Raw genomic sequence first — 17,850 nt, 5'->3', positions numbered from 1 at the left:
ATGGCAATTCCATCGTTCAGAACTCTTAAAGGAGGAAGTACAGAGACAAAATTCTCTTGGCACAATTTAACCATTTATTATTTGCAAATAAGAGAGATGCGTCAAACGCTTACAAACATAATCATCCGAGGAGTCTCTAACTTAATACATGAACAGCTCGTATTTATAGAGGAAAAAGGGATGTGGCAAGATGCTGTCTTAACTCAACAGAACACATTCCCTTTGTTCTATTACTACCTAGTCTTCACACAAGGGGCAAGCTGTCCTCCCCCCACATGGGTAACCTATTGAACTCTTAAGAGCTCTTACAGCATCTGGACAGACAATAGATGCCCTGATGAGTTATGCGCAGATAAAGAGTAACCATTTAATCTGCTGATACCAGTCAATGATGCCCCCTAGGCAAATACCAGATCCCCCCACATTCCTTTTCTAATTTGAACAAGGGGCTATCAGTCCTTTAATCAGTGAGAATACATTGGTTAGAGAAACTTCCACAACATAATTTACTTGAATGTGTTATGCAAAGTAATGCTGAGATTATGATTGATGAATCACTAGAGCTGGTGGTACAAATTGTCAACAACCATGAGGGTGGTGCCCCACGACGTAAAGCACAAACACTGTTGATAGAACAGATTATCAATTAAAAAAAAGGCATTTTTATGTGGCGGTGAATAATGATTCTACATGTTTTTCCATTTGTTTGATGGGTATGATGAACCCACAGTACACATATGCTGAGGCCCTGGTTAGTGGTTGTGAGTTACATACGGGAGCTGGTTTAGCGTTAGATGATTTTGTGGCATTCACAGATATTGTTTGGTTGGAAGAAATGACAGGGTGTACAATTGTTGTCTTTCATTGAACAAGGGATGGTCACTTTACCAAGTTTCAAAACAGCGAGGACACTGTCAGGGAAATTTCTCTGACCAATGTATTCTTATTGATTAATAGATGACAATCATCAGTACCTAAAGGGAAAAAAGGGGTGTGGTAAAATGCTGCACAGCTGTCCTATGTCAATAAATATGTCACATTCCTTTTGTTCTATCACTACCTAGGTCTCACCCAAAGGGCAGGCTGTCCTCCCCCACATGGGTAACCTTCTCAACTCTTAAGAGGACTTAGAGCATCTGGACAAACAGTAGATAGACTCTGATGGGTTAAGTTAGAAATTATTCACCATTACTTAACCGGTCTACTCTCTCCTTGCAAGAATAAACAGTATATTGTGCAACTGATTTTTCTTCTGTCTTACCTACCGGTCTTATCTACCTGTTTTATGATTGTGCAATTCTGTTATGACCTACAGTTGAATGTGAATCCCATAAGAAACAAAAAACCTGCTCACTCATGTTTTCTTTACAAATTGTACATATAATATCAGTTCTCCAAGGGTATCCAAACTTTTGAGCACAACTGTATGACCCATGGAAGTAATTGGAATTATGTTATAATGATATAATTTCAGAACATTTCAAATAGTACATTACTTTTTAATTGTACCTGGTCCATTATGGAGACTAATGAAAAAGACAATGAGCTAAAGAAATCAGTTGTTCTCTACCTAAACAGTGAGCTAAAGAAATCAGTTGTTCTCTACCTCAACAAGACAATAAACCCAAATACAGCCCACGACATATCTCCAAATTGGAGTGGGGATATATTGACATATAAAATTCTACTCAGTGAAGTTTATTCAGTTGCAGTGGCAATGCATGTTTTGTGACTGCCAGCATATATAGCTTAGTCAAAAGCATTTAATTATCCTAAAACATAGTTTTCTCTAGTCTGTCTCTGAATCAAAGACTTGGCAGCCACTGAAAAAAAATTCTGTAATGAAGCAATCCATGTGATTGCCAAGCTCAGTCTATTAAAAGTTATCTACAAACATGTTCATTTTATAATGGTTCTTTTGGAGGAAACTGATGATTGTTACTTGGCTTCCGACTTGTGCAGAAGCATCCGACTTGGACCCAGTCAGCCAGTTAACTCGCTATTTGTAGAGATAGTATCAGCTTCCTGTTTTGCGGTATTTATTTTGCAGAGATGTAGGACCAGGCATAGTTGCTATTGTGTGTTTGTATATGTCTCTTTTATAGAGGTGTGTGCATGTTTCTATATGATTGAGCAATAGGCAAATCGTGACACAGTCATAGTGATCTTTAATGTAAGGGTTGGTTAATGAATAACCACAAAAAAATCCAGAGGATCAGTAAACTCTTAGAAGAGCTGTATTAGGCCAGTGAGAATATTTAAGTCAAACTGAACATCAACGATTGAAAGACCCGGATCACTACGAAACATGTACAAAACTGCTGTGAGCTGCCTTAGTATTTTATCTACAGTAGACCTAGAGTTAATATGAAATGGCAGACTTCTGACTTCTGGGTATATTTTTGCAACAGAAAGCCCCTGGCATGTGATTACACCTCAGAGACTGTATTTCCATGAATATGGGTAATTAATTTAATTAGTGCTATGCAGAGATCTGCCATTTCAGATTCCTCTGGGGATTTTGTGGCTGTTGTGAGATAGTTCTATTACCAGTTACCATTTGAGTGCAATGTTTTCCATGTCCTCACCAAACCTCCTTTCCTACAGATGAAGGATGTTTCACATGACTCATCAGTGCTAATGCAGCTCTGAAATTACTTAACATGTATAGCTGTCTTATTATGACTACTGCAGTGCACCTGCAGGGACTGGATGAGAACGCCTTTGACCAAATAAAGCTACTCAAATAGTAAAACAAAGGACATTGCTTTCTTTTCCTGGACAGAGAGCAAAAAAACAATGGCATTGAAAGCAAAATGACAATCACATCTCAGAAGGCTAGGAGGAGCTCAGCCTGCTACTGCATTACCGCCCACACAACTTCAGCTGCAACTGGGGCTTAATAGATAAAGTAGACTAGATATAGAGAAATAACAACTCAATTATATTTGAATATTTGGCTGCAATCTGGAAATAAATCAATATCATACAAAGACAAATAACTAAGTTACTGGTAAGGATTGCATGAATTTGTTGTACTCAATACTTGATTCTGTTCACTTTGCTCTTTCTTGTTATATATGCTTCTTTTGTCAGGTGCATATCTATTTTCTGTGTCAGTATTTGTAAATGAAGTATAAGGAGAGAATAAGTCAGCACTATGTTCTTCACAAGAAGTGTATGTGTTCCTTTGTGAACCCCAGGGATTAAGGCTATGTACTTTATTTATCAAGTATTTTATTTATCAAGTATTTTATTTATCAAAAGCACCGAAAAACAGCGTCATTCTGAACAATGAAATTCTTGTGACATGGCATATGGCAACTACACAGTAAGAATGAAGAAATATATAAAGCAAAAATATAGCAAGAATATACATATTGTAAATGAGCAACACGTTTATAGAGTGTAGAATGGGGAATAATATGGGTATTGAATATTATAAATAAAATATAAATGAAAAAGGCCTTTGAATGGTACATTAAAATATTCTAACATAGATTAAATGTACATAGAAAGACATCAGAGAATTTGGAATGTTCATGTGATCAATATGATCCGAGATCAGTGTTCCTGGTTAAGGAGCCTTATGGCCTTGGGGAAAAAAACTGTTTGTGAGTCTGAAGTGCATACCCTGATGTTCCGGTAACGTCTACCAGATGGCAGCAGTGTGAACAGACCATAGCCTGGGTGGCTGCAGTCTTTGATGATGTTCCGTGCTTTCCCAATGCACTGTGTGTTTGTCAATGCCTTGCACGGAGGAAAGATTGGCAGCCGATGACGTGCTCCGCAGATTTCATCACTCTCTGGAGTGCGGTAATACAGCCTGAGAGGATGCTCTCAATGGTGCACCTGTAGAAGTTGGGGAGAGTTTTTGTAGACATGCAAAAGTTCTCGAGTCTCCTCAGGAAGTACAGTGGCTTTTTATCAGTTTTCTCTGGCATCTCTGACAGCCTTCCATAGGTCATATCTGGACCTCCTCAAAGCCTCCAGGTCCCCGGAACTATAGGCAGAGGACTGTGCTCTGAGCATAGCACAGACATTGCCATTAACCCAAGGCTTTTGGTTGGGGAAAGTCTGAAAATTTTACCTCGGGTCAGCATCATCGCTATACTTGGAGATATGTTGAAACAGAGTGTTTGTATTCATCAATGTCCCCATCGGCTGCATCACAGAACATCTGCCAATCTGTTGGTTCAAAGCAGTCCTGGAGAGTGGTAATGGATACTTCATTCCAGTGTTAAACTACCTAAAAAAACGGTTTATCCTGTTTAAGGTGTTTTCTGTAGGAAGGGAGAAGAACCGAGGTATGATCCACCTGGATTTTGAATATCTAAAGAGGGTATTACAATTATGTATGTATCAAAGATAAAAGTTCTCAGGAAATTCAAGATGTTTGCAAGAGTAAAGATGCAGGAATAAGTGAGGAAAATACAATAGGTTTATTGGTCATTCTCTAATTTAGGGTACATTTCATGTCAGCAAAAAAGCACAAGAGCACTGTCCTTTTTCAGTGGAACATTAAGTGTATATTAATTCAGTGTTACATATATGTTATCTGCAGAGCTTAAACATGAATAGTTTTTAATTTTATTTTAATTAAAAACATGTTTTTACTTCAGAGTTTGTCAACTATGTTACGGACAAACAGGGTGTGATTAAAAACCATTCAATTCAGTTTTGCACTTGAAATGAAATGCAATTTAGAAGGCTCTTGAGTCTATTTCTGCCACACATACAATTGTTATTTAAAATAATTTTCATAATCAACCTTTTTGTAAAGATGAACATACAATGCATTTATAATTGTCCTTATGGACAAGGATGTTTTCATCATAAATCTCCATTAAAGTTATTTTTGATCATTAAAAAAGATGTTATAGTAAACTCCAACCTATTCAAATATATAGGATGCTTAAAAATGTCAGAAACATCAATATTGGCTATTTTAACTTTAAAAATCTAAGTATAACCTAGGTGACAATGAAAAACACACAGTTGACACTAGGTCACCTTCTGCTAGTATAGCAAACTCCTGCCCTTTGCAATCAGGACACACGTTGTACATGCAGTCCTTTGATTTTGTATTGCAGCTTATGGATGTCATCATATCCTCCATGTCTACACCCTTAATTAATTTAAGCGTGTGAAGCTTTTCGGCAAGAAATGAAAAATTCTCATGGACCTTGCAAAGACAGGTTTCTCTGTCTGCGATTGTTGGATGAACTACCCAGAATGGACGTAGATGGCAAAACAAGGAGTAGGAAAGGCTGGAATAAGGATGGTCAATGAGAAATTTCCTGTGGAGGTTTCTCAAGGTGTCATTTAAAAACCTCTTCTGTTTTTTCTTCTTCCCTCTCGTGATTGTTTGAGCTTTGCCTGCCGTCAAACGGCTGTTTTCATCCCTTGTCAAAAATTCATGAACATTTTCTTGCAATCTATAGTACAGTCTTCTGTACTTAATTTTCCCTTCCGCATCAACTAGATTCTTCTTTCTTCTGGACAGGTGTAGTGTTTGTTATTTCATGCTGTAAACCATATTTTTTCAGGATTCTTCCTGTTACAAGCCCTGATGTTATCCGCCTATGTGCCCTTCTCTTTTTGGTGAAAAAGGCATCTTTCATGTTGGCCATAAGTGCGTTATGCACAAGCAGTGACCTGCGCACCTCAGAGGAAACAGAGGCATGTTGAAGTTGTCGCCTAGTCTTTGATCCTGGGGATTCTGACACATGCTCTTTTGAAGTGCTTTTGTATCTTTTTAGTTTCTTACGAAGTTTATCTGATTTTCTTTTTTGCTTTTCAAGCAAGTCTCTCAGTTTCTGTATTTCTTTATGTAATTTTGAGTTTCCTCTTTTGGCCTTTATTCTTCATGTTTTCTTCTGTCTGAAATAAACAACCAGTATATTTTGGTGTAATTACATTCTCAAGCCTGCTCTTTCTCGCTCTGCTATTCTGTTTTGCTTTCTTCCAGTAAGCCCTCTTTCTTCTCTCGCTCACTCATATCTGCCACTGTCTTCACCTTTCCTTGTGACCTGAGCATGTGCCATGCCTCTCTCTGCTTCTCCAAATATGCTGCCCTTTTTTCAGGATCTGCATCAAGCCAAGCCCTGTATCTCCGCTGTCTCTCAGATGAGGAGACCTATTTAAATGTATAATTTTTAAAAGTAAAATAATATATATATACACATACACACACGTTCAGTCCATATAAATAACATAGAAACAATTAATGATCATGATATGCCATAGAGCACTGATGTAACTTAGTTGAAAGATAGTTGAGCACGGGTGTAACTTAGTGGAAAGATAGTTGACCGTTACTTAGTTGACCATAACTTAGTTGCCAATTTCCATGTTTCTTCCCCATAACAGAAATGGTGGACCTAGCCTAGCTAACCACATGTCATTTTTTTGAACAGGTTAATGTAAGAATTCAACACAAAATGTTCATTATAATCAATAAAACTTTTTAGCCATGACAATGTACACAACATAGTTGATGGTTAATAATACGCCCGTTGACAATATGCTTTTCTACATCAAATATAGAAAAAACTGAGAGGAGACTCACCATGGTGTGTTTGAAATGGCCTCCACAGAGGAAAATGACTTGGTGCTGGACACATGGTCTTGGGACAAACCACTTTTGAGATGCTGGGGGAGGTTTTGTTTGTATCATAGTTGACCAACATTTTGTGGACACGAATAAATGAATATATTTTAAGTATTTAAATAAATAACTTATATTTTAAACTATTATTTTCCTTTAATATTAAGATTTTATTTATTTTCATGATTTTAATGGATGTTTTTGGACCCTAAACTTTCTCACATTGAAATCGGACATGGACAAAACTGCACATTTAGGGCCATAATGACACATTTTAAGCAAAATTAAGAATATATTGCACATATTGTCTGTGTGATGTTATTTCATGAAGCAAGTTTACACATAAAATGCAATTTGTTTAAAGAAATTAGATTTTATATATAAGTATATTTAACATCAGTGGACATGCAGTGTACCCTAAATTATAGAATCACCCTTATATCCTAAAACTAAAGATCTGGGGGTTGGTTTACTGACCTGAGGATAAAAAAACTAGCCCTGTAGAATAGACCCCTTATCAATAAGGGACACATCTGTTCTGGGGCCATCTCATATGATGGAGTGGTGTTATCTCAGGAAGAAAGCAACCTTTTGTCCCTGCATTCACACCTTACAGAAACATCAGTTAACCATTAACATTCCAATTAATGCCTACTAAGACCAAAATTAAGTGCATAGGTTGTTAGATTCTGTCCAAGTTTGATCCATGAACAAAATAAATGCAACCGGACGTCAGGGGAGAGACATCTTTATTCAGCATGAGTCTATGATGTTGACCTTCCATTTCTCATTTAATTCTCTCTCCAATGATTACAAAGTGGACACAGTATTTATGCCCCAGCACATCCCCTCCAATATCTGGCTGTCTTCCAATCACATACGTGTATTCTATATCCTAACCTTACATGGCCTAATAGTGTCCCCTCTTACATTTCTTGGCTCCACAGCTTATCAGGTTATGTGGGGCCCCTCAGTAGTAGATTCCAACTGCTTGTGATACGGTACCAGATATAGCACAAGATAACGAACCACTCCTCTAACAAGAGAATATAACTAAAATACATGCATATCATCAGGTACAGACAGGTTTCCTCAAAATGGTATGTGCCAACCTACGGTCCATGGGTCTATTCATAGGGTCTATGAAAGTCAGATGGAAAAACTCCTATCAGGAGGTATGGACAGGATGTGTGGAAACCATCAGAAATGGGGCATCACATTTCCTACCTAGTGTCCTTCGTACAGAGATCATAAATACTCTCATACATTGTGTAATTCAGCTACTTTTCATGCCCAATATCTATCAAGGTATACATTTCTATACAAAATAAATGAAGAATCATTGAATATGCTAATAAACATAGAATTGACATTTTTCGGTTCCTTCAACAATAACGCAGATCCCTCTGCCTTTATGTTTACCTGACTCCCAAGCCGGCCCGCAATTAAAAGTGATAAATGTTATTGCCCACACTGGATTGAAACACAAGTCTCCCAAATGAGTGGCAATGTCTTTAACCACTACACCACAGTGCTATACATTAGCTTAGTGTCAGTATAGCATCTCAACATTAGATCATTTTGTCACGCATTAACATCATGCCGAGTTTGAATATTTCGCTAGACACCATTAAGCATTGTGTTAAAAGTTTCTTATTGAGTTTACCTCCACCACAAATAGCATCTATGAAATATATGGCTTTTGCCACATAACAAGTTGTTTTAACAGCTTATTGGCCAGTAATAGGCTTACTAGTGTATAAGTATAGTCATAAAATTTGAGCAATTTCTAGCAAGACTGAATATGAACTTAACACAGCCAAGGCTATTCATGGAACAAAAACTTTATTTTTTTCTTTAATTTGGGAATGACAATAATTAACAATATACAGCTATAGTTGCATATAACCGTGAACAGTTTTATTTTAGGCTTACTATAACACAGCTTCTGAAGTTTGTAGCCAGCAATGTTTTTATCTATCCGGAACAAATCCTAATCCATACATTTCTTTGACTGTGACAAGATGTGTACACGGACTTATTGGTTGCAGGTCTGCATCTCTAACCACTACGCTATTTAACAAGAGTGAGTGAGTGAGTCAGTCAGTAAGTCAGTCGGCAACTCCATCGATCAGAACTCTTCAATAAGGAAGTACAGAGACGAAATTCTCACAAGTTAACAGTTTATTAATTATTTGCAAATAAGAGAGACGCGTCAAACGCTTACCAACATAATTGCATGAGGATTCTCGACACATGAACTATCAACAGTATTTATCACAGATAAAAGGGGTGTGGTAAGATGCTGCCCAGCTGTCCTATGTCAATAAAACACATTCCCTTTGTTATGTTACTACCTAAGCTTCACACAAAGGACAAGCTCTCCTTCCCCCCATAGGTAACTTCTTAAAGGTCCCATGACATGCTACTTTTTGTAGGCTTTAATATAGGCCATAGTGGTCCCGAGTACTGTATCTGAAATCTTTTTTCAAAAATTCAGCCTTGCTACAATACAGTCACAGAATGAGCTTCCTTCAAACGGCCCGTATTGGTGTCTGTAAATTTTAATAAGGATGAAAAAGGCGGGGCAAGGTGGTGGGTGGGCGTGGCCTTTACTATCTTGCGGCAAAGGTAACGTGCATGTTTACCGGTATGTCCGGATCATATTGCAATGGCACGAAGACACATTGAAGCATTTCAGTTTGACCCAGAATCCGATCCAGATGGAGAAGCAACGGATGAAGAAGTTGCAACTCAGCGCCTCCAGAAGGATGTTTCCGAATGGTTAGTTAAAAATATTATGTCTATATGATACTTTGTTAGGATGTCTGATTATCATGTAAGTTAAAGCTAAAGCTAATCTGCTTTTGCCTTTTCATGTTTCTCTGATTTGTGATGATTTTAAAGCTTGTTGCATCTATATCAGTAAATATTCTAGTTTAGAGAAGAGGGTTTTTTTAAATGTAAAAATTCTCCCTTCATATCATGAAGTCACGTTACACAAGATATATAAAGCCTATATATTTATGTGCGCGCAGGAGTAAATCATTTTGTTGTGTAACATTATGTACATAGTCGTCGGTGAAATGTTTGCCACAGACATGCAAAACTTTGGGAAGCTGTGTCTGCGCTTTTCCGGAGAAAATGAAATCATTCCACTGGTTCTTCTGTGGCATGTACGAAGGAAGTAAAAAAAGGCTTCGTTGCTCATCTCTACATCCTATTACTGAGCAATTATTGTGTTTCCTTCGCTCAAAAGCCATGATGCCCCTCCTCGTCGCGTAGACAAATTGAAGTCGCGCTCACACACATGTGTGCCTCACACCTGGCTCTATTTAAATTCTTTCTCTGGGCAGGCAAAGCAGAAAAAGGGGAGTTACCATGGGAGTTAACAATTTCTCCTTGACGTCACAAAGAGACGGGTCCAGATCAGCCTGTTTGATTCTCCGTTTTCTCCAAGTCAGAGAAAGATAGAAAATGCTCAATTTACACCGAATGGAATTTTTAGAAAATTTGGGACCATATATAGGCTAGGTGAACTCATATTAATGTTAAAAAACCTCACAAAATGAAAATTTCATGTCAGGGGACCTTTAAATTCTAAGAGTTCTTCTCGTGTGAAGGAAGCATATTGAAACAACTCCCAAATTAGCATTTCCACAGGCAACAGCCAAACCAAGGTGAAACAAAACAAGCATCATGACTCAATTTGCCTCCTAAAGTCTAGGGAAACATCTCAACTTTAGATGTATGTCTATGTTATACTAAATAGTGGGGGACAGCCAAAATCGCTAGTTCGAAGTATATGTCATGCAAAGACATCAAGATTGTTTAAGCAATTAACAATGTTGGATGACCTAAGGTCTCCACCCTTACTACAGTTGGTTTCAAAATCATAAATTTCAACATGAAAGCTATTGAGGGGAAAATGCATGTAGCTTCCACTTAATGTTAGATTATCCCAAAACAAAACATACTCATGCAGGGGAAATTACCACAGGTGAGGACAGGCAGAAAACTCGAACGGAAAACCTAGAGCAATGGCCAACCAAGGGGGTGTGCCCTCCTTTCTGGAGCCAATGAAAGTCCCCACAGAAAAACGTGACATGGTCTTCAGACTGCCTGGAGTAAAAGACGTCATGCCTACAACCTAGCCGATATCCTACGTTAACTAAAAGTTCAGAGTTATAGCTCTACCCATTAAATATCGCTGCTGTTTGCAAAAAAAAATCGCATAGCAACAGTAGCGGGGAAAAAACTCTCAAAATAAAGGCAAATCAACAGAAAACAGATGCATGAAGTCACTAAAATCAAGGAACAGTCAGTGAGTGAACCCCATGATACCCCAGGCTAGATCTCTACGCAGACACATCAATCAAGCCCATGTGTCAGTTTACCAGGCTAGAATTTAAAACGCCAGTAACGAGCATCCGGCGTAGGTCCGAGAACACAAGCATTATCCCAGGTATCATTGTAAAAACAAACTAAGTGAAAGTAAATCATTAATTAACCAAACCCAATTGAACATTTTAAATAAGACGACTAATATTAGGGGTTTATTTATTGGGGGAATAAACAGGCTGTAGCTATTTTACCCTCTTTTGCAGGCTATAACTATATTGGCTGCAAATCCAGTCTTTATGGAAAACAGAGTGTTATCTTAAAATTAAAGACTTTGGCCATTCAAATCCATACAAGGAGAGAGAAAACACTATTTTAACCCCTCATAACGAAACCACAAGACCACAGTTCACCAAATTTAAGAACCATCATCATACCAATTTCCCAGTCTATCATCGCAATTAAATTTAGGACATCATGGTCGTACACAAACCTAAGTGAGCAGGCTAACATCTCCACGTGTGCCAGCCAGCAGCACAATACTAGAAGGCAAATGTCAATTTCACAAAGGCAAAATGCGAAAAAGCGAGCCCCGCAAAATAACCATATGAACAACACAATGAATGCGCTCACCGAAACGGACATCAAACAAGACAGTGTGATTACAAAACACCCAAGTTAACACCAACCTCGGTAAAAGAGGTTGATTCCTTGATCAAAAAAATTTGATCAAGGAATACACAACGCAGCCAATCGGAACCCTCGTGCACAGGGAATACCAAAATGGACAAATGCAATTACTAGGTCGACCATAACCAGACATATTCACAATTCAACATCCAAAACCATTATATACAGGAGCACACTATACTCCATCACACAGTCCAACTATTTAATATCCAGCACTAATCGCAAAGCAATCGGTTAGCTGCATGGGAATGGTTGTCAGGACATGGAACAAAATGACATTCTGCTAACTACAGGTGCTATAACCAAAATACACCAAAAAGAACCTCTAATTACCATACTTACTCAAATCCATCAATCAACTTCCACAAAACCATCAAATCTGACATACAAAACCCAACCACATAATTTACTAAAGCATATGAAAGCTGTATGAAGCAACAATTTCACCAGTCGATGCTCCCTGGGGTCCGTCTTCTGACTTTCCGCACCCCAGCCTCAGGCGGTTCAGCGTTCCTGCGTATTCCCGTCGGATCGCTCACGGCAAGGCCAAAGAGAAGCCGAAACTGTCTATATTTTTGCGGGAACAATACGTCTAAACAGCCGTTGTCTTGATGCACACTGGTATCTTCCCAAATCCAATGTCCAGTCGAATGGCTAGTGGTAGCTCCATTAATACAAACGTAGCGGTTAGCAAAGTCTCTTCTTCAGCCCCGGGTCTGTAGTCTTCTGTGTGCTCAGTCGCTACAAACACTGAATCTGGTGTGAACTACTCTCCACTTTCGGACATTCTCTTGAAACGCGTAGACACAACTGTGACGTTGAAACCAACTGTGACGTGCGGTCAGAGAGAAATGAGCCAGCTAACCTGAACGAAAAGGACTACAACACAGATCAATAAACCCCACACAACTTTCCCAAAGCTTCCATCAGTCACCATTTTCTACACATCATAGCCCACACCTTCCAAAAAACTTCACGTTACGCCTTCTACAACTTCCTATACGTTACCACGTCCATCTACCTCCAATCAGCCCGGCAGGCCGCGCATTCCGTCACCGAACGAAAACGGCATTCGCCGGAAAAACCTAATAACACTCAAAGAAACAGTTGTTCACATGTCCAAATACCATAAACGACAGACACAAAGTTTGCCGGTCCAGCGTAAACACGAGAGACCGTCAAAGATGTACTGGCGCACGTACCCATAATTAAACCCAGCAAACCCAAGCGTGGCGAAAACGCCGGATCCAGAGGGAACACAATGGTGCAGCCGCCAAGCCGCCACCAGTCACCCTGGTACCTCGATCAACGTGCCCAGCATGCATTGATAACCTCATCAGCTCTTTCACGAGATATACCTTACACCAGTGTTTAACACAGTGGTCCAACCACCGTACTGTTAACAGTATACTCTTAAGCGTTGACTGTAATGTTCATGTACCTCCAGAGTTCGAAATTTAAACCCGGGTACCTGTACTGAGGAATCCCAAAAATCATGGAAGCTAGGTGCCCTAACTCTCAGCCTTTTCGCAGCCAGTCCACGAGCGGGGGAGGAATTGGGCCGTGTATGGATAACCTGCCAAGATTTAAGTAGGAGACCCCAGGATCAGTAACCGAGGACAAGCCCCCAAATTGTGATGGCAATTCCATCGATCAGAACTCTTCAATAAGGAAGTACAGAGACGAAATTCTCTTGGCACAAGTTAACAGTTTATTAATTATTTGCAAATAAGAGAGACGCGTCAAACACTTACCAACATAATCATCCGAGTAGTCTCTGACTCGACACATGAACATTCAACAGTATTTATCACAGATAAAAGGGGTGTGGCAAGATGCTGCCCAGCTGTCCTATGTCAATAAAACACATTCCCTTTGTTATGTTACTACCTAAGCTTCACACAAAGGACAAGCTCTCCTTCCCCCTATAGATAACTTCTTAAATTCTAAGAGTTCATACAGCATCTGGACAGACAATAGATGCCCCCTTGGCAAATACCAGATCCCCCACATTCCTTTTCTAATTTGAATAAGGGGCTCTCAGTCCTTTAATCAATGAGAATACACTGGTTAGAGAAATTTCCACAACATCAGTCAGTTAAGTCAGTCAGTCAATTTTATGCGTTTTGAATTTGATGCCAGCAACATATTTCAAAAGAGCTGGGACAGGGGCAAAAAAGACTTGAAAAGTTGTTTACAAAGCAAAAAAAATAACAAAACCTGGTGGAACATATTACAACTGATTAAGTTAATTGGAAACAAGTCAGTAACGGGTCAGAATGGGTATAAAAAGAGAATCCCAGAGAGGATGAGTCTTTCAGAAGTAAAGATGTGGAGGGGTTCACCACTCTGTGAAAGACTGTGGAGGCAAATATTTTTGGGGATATAGTTTGGGGATCTCACCATCTATGGTACATAATATAATTAAAAGATTCAGAGAATACTGAGAAATCTCTGTAAGCACAGGGCAGAAAAAAAAGATTGGATGGCAGTGATCTTCAGGCCATCATGCGGCACTGCATTAAAAACAGACATGATTCTGTAGTGGAAATCTCTATATGGGCTCGGAAGCACTTCTGAAAACCATTGTCTGTGAACCCAGTACGTCGCCAGTATGCCGCGCCATGATAAATATAATACCAGCTGACTGCTTCTTTCTAAAATATTTCTTGCATCGTTTGGAGCTGTGCTTTAGGTCATTGTTCTGTTGTAAACCGAAATTGGTTGCAATCATAGGGTATGGCATGGTGTTGCAAAATGGAGTGATAGCCTTCAAGATCCCTTTTAGCCCGTACAAATCTCCCACTTCACCAACACCAAAGCACCCCCAGACCATCACATTGTCTTGACCATGCGTCAAGCACTCCTCCAGCATCTTTTTATTTGGTCTGCCTCTCACAATGTTCTCCTTTGAGATCCGAACACCTCAAAATTAGATATGTCCGTCCATAAAACTTCTTTCAAGTCTTCCTCTGTCTAGTGTGTGTTCTTTTGCCCATCTTAATATTTTCTTTTTATTGGCCAGTCTGAGATTTGGCTTCTTCTTTGCAACTCTGCCTGGTAGGCCAGCATCCCAGAGTCACCTCTTCATTACTGACGTTGAGACTGGTGTTATTTGGGTTCTTTTTAAAGAAGTTGCCAATTTGAGGACCTGTGAGGCATCTGTTTCTCAAACTAGACACTCTAATGTGTTTGTTCTCTTGCTCAGTTGTGCACCGGGGCCTTCCACTTTTCTTTCTATTCTTGTTAGTGCCAGTTTGCGCATTTCTGTGAATGCAGTAGTGCACAGCGTTGCACGAGATCTTTGTCTCGCATGGAACAGCCTTCATTTCTCAGAACAAAAAATAGATTGACAAAAAATAGTTTCAGAAGAATGTCCTTTGTTTCCAGCCATTTTGAGCCTGTAATTGAACCCACAATTGCTGATCTCCAGATTCTCAACTAGTCTAAAGAAGGACAGTTTTATTGCTTCTTAAATCTGCACAGTAGTTTTCAGCTGTGCTAACATAATTGCAAAAGGATTTTCTAATGATCAGTCAGCCTTTTAAATTGATAAACTTGGATTAGCAAACACAACGTGCCACTGGAACACAGGACTGATGGTTGCTGATAATGGGTCTCTGTACGCCTATGTACACCTTTTACAAATCTGCTGTTTCCAGCTACAACAGTCATTTAAAATATTAACAATGTCTAAACTGTATTTCTGATAAAAAGATAATACAGTTTAAAAAGATATTCCCTTATCTGATGTTTTGATGATGGTAATGAAGAACGCTCTCGAACACCTCAGGCTTCATTTCGTTCATTTCGCTTGAGACCTGATGTGTGCGAAGGCCATAGGATATAATTTACCATTTTCATACTCATCTGACCATTCAGATGATGGGGATGGTGGGTGGTGGGGATGGATGATTGGCAGGGACTCTGCTGTCCTGGCTTCAAAGGGAAGTTTGTTCCACCATTGAGGTGCCAAGACAGACTAGAGTTTTGCCTTGGCTGAGCAGGAGCTGCCCTGCTCAGCCGTGAGGGTTGAGTGGCCAAAAGACATGAAGTGGCCGATCTGAGTGCACGGTTAGGGTTGTAAGGTGTAAGCATAGCCTGCGGGTAGGGAGGTGCAGTTCCCTTTGCTGCTCCATAGCACCATGGTCTTGTAATGGACTCAAGCTTCTACTGGAAGCCAATGCAGCTTGTGGAGGAGAGGGGTGACATGGGTGAATTTGGGAAGGTTGAACATAAGACAGGCTGTAGCGTTCTGGATAGGTTTCAGGGGCTTGATGGCACAACCGGGAGTTCAGCCAGCAGTGCGTTGCAATAGTCCAGGTGGGAGATGACAAGTGACTGGATCAGGACCTGAGCCACTTCCTGTGTAAGGTTGGGTCGTATTTTGTGGATGTTGTAAAGCATGAATCTACAAGAGAGAGTCACTGCTTTGATGTTTGCAGAGAAAAACAAGATCTTGTCGAGTGTCACGCCAAGGTTCTTTGCGCTCTGTGAGGGGACCACAGTGGAGTTGTCAACCGTGATGGACAGACCTTGGAGTGGCCAGGCCTTCCCTGGGAGCAAGAGCAGATCTGTCTTATCAAGGTTAAGCTTGAGGTGGTGGGCTTACTTCCAAACTGACATGTCTGCCAGGCATGGAAATATGCGTGTTGCAACCTGGGAATCAGAATGGTGAAATGAGAAGAATAGTTGAGTGTCATCAGCGTAGCAATGATAGGACAGGCACAGTAAGATCAACTGGGTTACAGCATCTTGCGAGGATAAAATCAAACACTTTGCCTGCATTCTGGGTGGGAGGGGCTGGGGTGTTAATGAGGTCCAAGGAGGAAAGGAGTGGAAAAAGAGATCACAGAGATGAATCACAGACAGGCGTTGGAAGGTTAAATTCACCTATCACTGCGAGGGGTGAGCCATCATCTGGGAATAAGCTTAACAAAGTGTCAAGCTCATTTAGGAACTCCCCTAATTCCCCTGGTGGACGATAGGTGACAAGAATATTTAACTTTAGTGGGTTAGTGATAGCGACAGCATGGAATTGAAATTAGGATTTGGAAAGGGGGGAAGTGGAAAGAAAGAGACTCCACTTAGTAGAGATAAGAATAAAACCTGTGCCACCACCCCATCAACTGGATGTTCTCTGGGTTTGCGAGAACATATAGTTTAATGAAGAAAGGGTGACGGGGCAGCAGTGTTTTCTGGAGTGATCTATGTCCCGTCAGGGCCAAAAAGTCAAGTGATTGAAGGGCCACATAGGCTGAGATAAAGTCTGCTATGTTGACAGAAGATTGGCAATTCCAGAGGCTGCCAGAAACCAGGGATTCCACATGGGTTGTACATGTAGGATGCAGTAGGTTAGAAGAGTTTGCATGACAGGGAGGGGAGTTTCTAAAACGCTGACAAAGGGAGGAATGGACAGGAATAGAAAACAAACACATACTTATCAAAGCAAAGGTATAGAAAAGCTATACATATATTAATATTAACAACAAAGCTACTCAAGTGGGAGAGTGAGGCCTTCTTCTATCCTTCCTCGACTAACTCCTGCAAAACCTCTCAGCAGAGCATCTTTGTTTCAGCAGGTCTGTTTCAGTAACAACACATCCGCTTACAAGATGGCCGCTGTCAGCTGCCACTGAAAAACAACAGGCACTGAAATACTAAGACCGATTGCTAATTGCTAGCCACACGTGAAGAGACACGTCCACAGATTTGCAGGAGGCATAGCCAGAAAGGCAGTTAAGGCAACACCCATAGTGATACCTGGATAAATTAGGTGAATTACTGCAAATTGGGCTGAAATTAAACTAAGTCACAGTCACAAGTATTGAGCAATCAGCTAGTACAACAACAACATTTAAGTAGGCAGTGTTAAAAAGACTATACTAAAGCAAAACAATACCAGTAACAAATATTAGGATAAAGCAAAGTTTGAATTTTTGAGAAGCTGTATTCCCAAAATACAGATGAAGCAGGTAATAGCAATAAGCGTATGAAAAGCCACAATGCAACCTCAGGTAAACATTCTTACAGTTGAATTAGGCATGTATGAGGACCAGGGGCAGCTCCTGATTGGCTTAGTAGGATGGGTGATGCAGAGTACTGATATCCAGACATGCATCCACTAGTAACTAGAGTTCCAAGAATTGTTTCCTCTAATCTTTGTGTGTGCTTGCCCACACAGAAAAATGCCCCGTTAGTTTGCTCTA

At 40.0% G+C, this 17,850-nt stretch overlaps 1 protein-coding gene across 1 annotated transcript in view; it reads left to right on the top strand.

Annotated features, from left to right (window-relative positions):
- The first annotated feature begins 2,974 nt into the window (after positions 1 to 2,974).
- LOC105008641 (adenosine receptor A1) overlaps positions 2,975 to 17,850 on the top strand; it is a 62,471-nt gene continuing 47,595 nt past the window's right edge. The window contains exon 1 of the mRNA XM_013133006.4: positions 2,975 to 3,013. The gene's annotated coding sequence lies outside the window, so the exon portion shown is untranslated. The remainder of the gene's footprint in view (positions 3,014 to 17,850) is intronic.

Source organism: Esox lucius, chromosome 17 (assembly GCF_011004845.1).
Source record: "Esox lucius isolate fEsoLuc1 chromosome 17, fEsoLuc1.pri, whole genome shotgun sequence".
NCBI classification, from domain to species: Eukaryota; Metazoa; Chordata; class Actinopteri; order Esociformes; family Esocidae; genus Esox; species Esox lucius.
Note: the sequence above shows the minus strand (reverse complement) of the source record. Positions and strands in the feature narration are given on the sequence as shown.